Raw genomic sequence first — 5,783 nt, forward strand, 5'->3', positions numbered from 1 at the left:
CTGGGAATTGTGACTAGTGTCTTTGGCCTTCCTTTTATTCTTGAGGCCCCACCAAGATATAAAACTAGCTCTGAAGGACATGCTACTCAGGACAGATGATGATTATGAATATGATGGCCAGAGCCAAAGGGAAGACTGATTTTAGAATGCATAGAGATGGTGCTTGGTGCTCTGAACGTGGATGCTCTGGCCCTGCTCTGCTTCTTAGGGAGTCTCTCACTTGCTAGCTGTTACCCAGGACTGGAAGGACACTGTGGGATACTTATCACCATTCAGAAAATGACCATGCAGAGTGCTTCTACCACTGTTTGCCTTGACTCAGAGATCTCATTAAATCACTAGTCCTCCTCCCATAATGAGGACAAAGGAAAATAACATAATGGAAGAGGGATTCTAATCACTCACTAGACCAAAGCTTTGGGTGATGTGTCGGTTTAATTTGTTACTCTCTCCCACATTTATACAGAAGCAGAAGAAGGAAGTGGGTATTAATTTTCCCTTAAGTGGAAAAACACATAGAACCTCAGTGCTAAGTTGTATTTCCCCATCAAATATTTTAACTCTATTAGCTCTACTTTTATTCTACTCATACAGATTAAAAAAAAAAAAGCCCCAGCTTTGTAGCCTAGAGATAACTGTTTTTGGGGGGTTGAAAACTGTGATTTGTTAGAAATATTATTGAATATAACAGCAATAAAAATGACTATCTTTAATTTTCTTCCTGTTTTGTTCCAAGAATTGTGTTAATGCTTTATATATGTCAGTTTATTTAATTCTAAGAATATCGCTTTAGGATCTGTGTAGATTCTTTTATGAGAATTTGAATTATGAAATTTGGAATAGTATTATGTAAATATCAGGCACAAAATCAGAAATACTCCTAAATTAAATTGAAAAATCAACAAGAACTTCAAAACACATGGGCCAAGAGAACTCTGTTCACTCTATTGCTAACAGGTAGTACTTTATTAGATTGTCACAAGAAGTACTTGCCATTCTCTGTCATGATTAGTCTTGAATTCCATCAGTTCTTGGAAAAGCATTCCTTGTATAAAATGCAGTTGTCTTGTATTGTAACCCCAGAGATCACAGGGCAGGACAGTGAATTCCTTGTACATAGTGAGCACTCAATAATTGGTGATTTAGTGGATTTGAACAGGCTAAAAGGGTAGTGTGGTGATAAATAAGCTGGTTAGTCCTTCACCTTTGGAATGCGAGCCTGACCCCTCTCCTTTCATCCCTTCCTAGCTCATGGTCAAGGTTTGCATTTCTAGCTGAGGTTGCCAGATAACTTTTGATGACCAGCTGAGTATCCCTAAGTGGCTTTAAGTTTATTCTCTTAATCTTGTCCTTGGATTTCTTTGTTTTGTTTTTTCTTCTCCTCTCTCTTTCTCTCCTTTCCTTTAGCGAAACAGCACAATGTGTGATGGCTTTTCATACATAACTTTATTTTCAAATAATTGTAGATTTGCAGGAAGTTGAAAAAAACAAACAAACACAGACAGGTCCTATGCGCCCTTCACTCAGTTCCCCCCAGTGGTAAGATCTTATAAAACTAGATTAGCACATGTGTTTTTGAAGGGTAATAGCTCACTGAGTTTAAGTTCTAAGGAGAAGAATCCATACTGAGATGCAGTTACCTGCCCCATCAGGCCTCAGACCAGGGCAGGCTTCCCGGGTGTGCCGCCAGTGCCATTGCAAAAAGCCCCACTAGCAGAAGGATGCAATTAACATCTTGAAATTCTTAATTTTATCTTTGAATTACAGGTTGTTCTTGAAATAGGTGGAACAATGGTCATGCATTGTGGGGCTTGGAGCCTTGGCTCACATGGGTTCCACTTCACTGTCTCTGTGAAACAGGTGTTGGCCTTTTGCTCTACTGCTCTCACCCAGACCCTCTGCTTCTTTCTCCTGCTCCAGGGTGTTGGGTGTGGGTGCCAGAGGATTCGGTGGGGGAGAGGGAGAGGCATCTCATGCCTGTGAGGGTCTGCACTTGTCCCACAATATCTCTGTGCCTGAGGTAGTTATTTTGTATTAAATAATACTTACAAAACACCATGACAAGTCAAGACAGATATGGCTGAAGAAAGTAAAAAGCTTTTAAACTGCATTTTGAACAAAGAGCCAGACATTTTCATTTTGCACTGGGCCCCACAAATTATATTGCTAGTATAATATAACCCAGCCTCTTATAAGAAACCTAGGCATGAAGATGAATATTTATCAGGAAATAGGTAGCTTCGACAAAAGCACAGAGGAATATCTGTTTGTCAAAGGCAAAACTAGTTCCTACTAAAGCCAGAGAAATCCTAAAGCACGTTCTTATAAAGTCAGAGACTGCTCTAAAGCTTTCAGTGCTCCATGCTCACAGAATATGCTCCATAGCCTCAGTTTGGCCTTGGGCTCCCCATAAATAATCTACCCTCATTCTATCTTTTGAGTTTCAGGTTTCCGCAGACCTTGACTCAGATCCTGCTTGCTGCCAACTACATGCAGTTCATGCTTTCCCAGTCCTGTGCCTTTGCTTATGCCATTGTATTTATAAAATGCCATTTTATCTATTCTTTGAGGCTGAACTATCACTTCTCTCTTAAGCTGCCCGATCATGCCCACCTCATAGCCTTTTTACTCGTTTCCTCCACCCATATCATTTTTTCTCTAAGTCTTATGTAGCTAGAACCATCTTGTCATTCAGAGAGGTCACCTTTCAGAAACACCTGAGTACCTGCTTTAAACTAACCTCCATCCCATCCCATTTCTCTTCTATTAATTGTATTGATTGCTTTTTAAATTGACTTTGTATGTTTAAATTTTTACTAGTGCAATGATCATCTCTCTCCATGAGAGTGGGGACCTCGTTTACCTTTTTCACTTCTGTATCCTCATGCCTTAAACCATGCCTAGCATATATTTGTTGAATAAAGAAAGGGCCCTTTCTGTCCTCCAAACACCAGAACATATTGTATGTCATATTTGCCTTACAGGTTTTCTCTCCTATTCTATGCTATTAGCTTCTTGGAGGTAGGGCACGAATCATTCTGACCCCTCACGATGCCTAGGAGAGACCTAAGCTTCTGTAAGTCGTAACGAATGTGGACATAAAAGTAAATGGTGCAAAGGAGGAGCATTCCTCTTCTCTTTCAGAACAACTGGACACAGCATTAAGCCAGAGAGATCAAAACTAATTGCTGGAACAAGAAGCACGTGCTACATAGGCATTCATCGCATTTGTACCAAGGACAGACTTGGAAAAGGGTGTCATCAACAAAAAGCACACAGTATCCAGAGTGGCCTCTGTGTTCATCACAATGCCATTCTCTTCAGGCACTTGGTTGCCTTTGTGGCCTGTGGGATGGAAAGCTTCCCAAAATAGAGACCAGGGATGAAGTCTAGTTCTGATGGGAGGGATAAGAGCTGGAGGGCACCCTCTTTATGAGCTTCAGGTGTATGTGTTATTCTTTTAGCAAAACATTTTGGTTTTCATTATTGATACAAATGGAGATATCTGCAAGTCATTTTGAGAATCTAGGGAATGTGAAGAAGGTAAAGTGAGGTATTAATTTAAAGAGTGACAGGTTTAGGGCAGAAATGGGACCATTAAATCAAAATGGTATGTGTAAAAAAAAAAAAAAGAAGACTGATCTGTTCTGGTTGTCCTAGGCAAGAACATGAGGACTACTGACCAGCTCAGCAACAAGAGGCTTCTTAAGCTCTGAGTCCAGAGATGCAATAAACCATCGGGCACTGGAGAATAAAGCAATTATGCACAAGGCCAGGGGATCTGGAGGCCAGGCAGAGAGACAGGATGTGCAATGTTCTGAAACCTGTTCACATAACTCCCTCCTCCTTTACTCCACAGACGGCTCCTCACCGGGAGATGCTGAGCCTCAGGGATCAGCACTGGCACTCCAGCTGCTAATGGTGAAAATGAAGATGGCTCTCTGTCCCTCTCAACTGTGCACAAACCCTGGGACGAGGAGCCTCTGTGTTGTGATGACAAGTGGTTTCATTCTTAGAGAGAGTTAGGAATGCAACGAAATTTCTTGGAGGGAAGGGCAGTACGTGGAACAAAGTAACAATCATGCAAACTGTGGATAAATGGGAATCATGCTGTAGCTCCTGAGATCTGTCTGCTGGGGTCAGATACTTCCTCAGGAAGCTGAGGTTAGCTGTGGGTGCTGATAGAAAAAGGGGTGATGGTGTGGAGTAGAGGAGCGGTATTGGGAGGTGATTTTAGGTAAATCCTTCAGGCAAGGTCTTGGAAGGTGTGGAGGAGTGACGGCTTATTTTAGTCTTCTTCCTTTAAGGAAATGCCTATTGTGTGACAGGGCAGCATTGCTGATCTCCTATGGGATTCCCCCTTCCTGGGTCTTCAGCCTTTAAGTTGGCATTTCAGACAGCTCTGGGTGGCAGTGAGAGGACTGTGGGCAGAGGCCACATCTGTAATTGGGTATAATAGTGTTAACTACCTCAGCGATTTGTTGAAATTAAAAGTTTAAGTGCTTAACAGAGTCCTATTTTGTTCAAAATAAAACTCTTAATAGATATTTGTCATTTTTATTACAATACTTTCCTCTCATTTTAAAATAAAATGACAATGAAAAAAGAATCATCTTTCATATTTTGCTTCCTTATTTCATTAATTTAGTATTTTAAGTTTTATAAGAAATGAATGGTTCTCATTACTCATGAATTCCATACTTGCAGATCTACCTACTTGCTAAAATTAATTGTAATCCCCAAATCAATACTCAAAGCACTTTCATGTTCATCTACGGACATATGTAAAGTTGTAAAAAATTTGAGCTGTCTAATGCCCCATGTTCCCAGCTGAGGCCAAACTAAGCATTGCTCTGTCTTCTTATTTCAGCTTTTATTCTATAAACAAGTGTCCTTTTCGTGGTCTATTTAGCGCCACGTTATTTGTATTTTAATGTTTTTCGTTGTTGTTGGTGGTGGTGGTGGTGGTGACTTCACTATTTTAAATGGCCTCCAAACATAGTGTCGAATTGCTGGCTAGTGTTCCTAATGCAAGAAGACTGTGATGTGCCTCATGGAGATAATATCTGTGTTAGATCAGCTTTGTACAAGCCTGAGTTACAGTGCTGTAAGTGTAGTCTGTGAATTCAGTGTTAGTGAATCAACTATACATCAAATAAGGTATATTTAAACAGAAACACATATATAACAAGGTTATGTATTGATTGGTTGATAAAAATGTGTTTAGAGGCCTGCAGGAACTTAACCCTGTGTTTCTCCTAGGAGCAATGGTTCAGTATTCACTAATTCAGTGCTTGCAATGACTTTATAGAATGTAACTGCTGAAAATAGTGAGAATCAATTGTACTTTTTAAAAATTTGTCCTTATAACAATGAATATAATAGATGGTGTATTAGTTTAGTCAATAAACATGCACTATAAGAATATGTAATTTCGCAAGTATGAAAATACTGTTCAATATTTTTGGCAACTTGTTAGTTCTTGGTCATTTTATATGGCCCAATATAATTTCATTATGTTTTTATAGCCCCTCTTTGTTATATTCTGCTAATTTTATACTATCAATTTTTTGAAAAATCAATTAAAATAAGTCAAAGGCTAGTGTTTTTATTATTTTATTCCTTGGATGTTTGTTTCGGGCTATTTATAAGTCTAAGTAATCCTTAAGTAAATTTTTGTTTGTATTTAACTTCAATTGGCTGAGCTTTTTGAATAATAATCACAAGATCCTGATAATGTGGGTATTAATAGAAATCAAGTGTATTATTTAATTGTAGGGTAA

Source organism: Pteropus alecto, unplaced genomic scaffold (genome assembly GCF_000325575.1).
Source record: "Pteropus alecto unplaced genomic scaffold, ASM32557v1 scaffold20, whole genome shotgun sequence".
NCBI classification, from domain to species: Eukaryota; Metazoa; Chordata; class Mammalia; order Chiroptera; family Pteropodidae; genus Pteropus; species Pteropus alecto.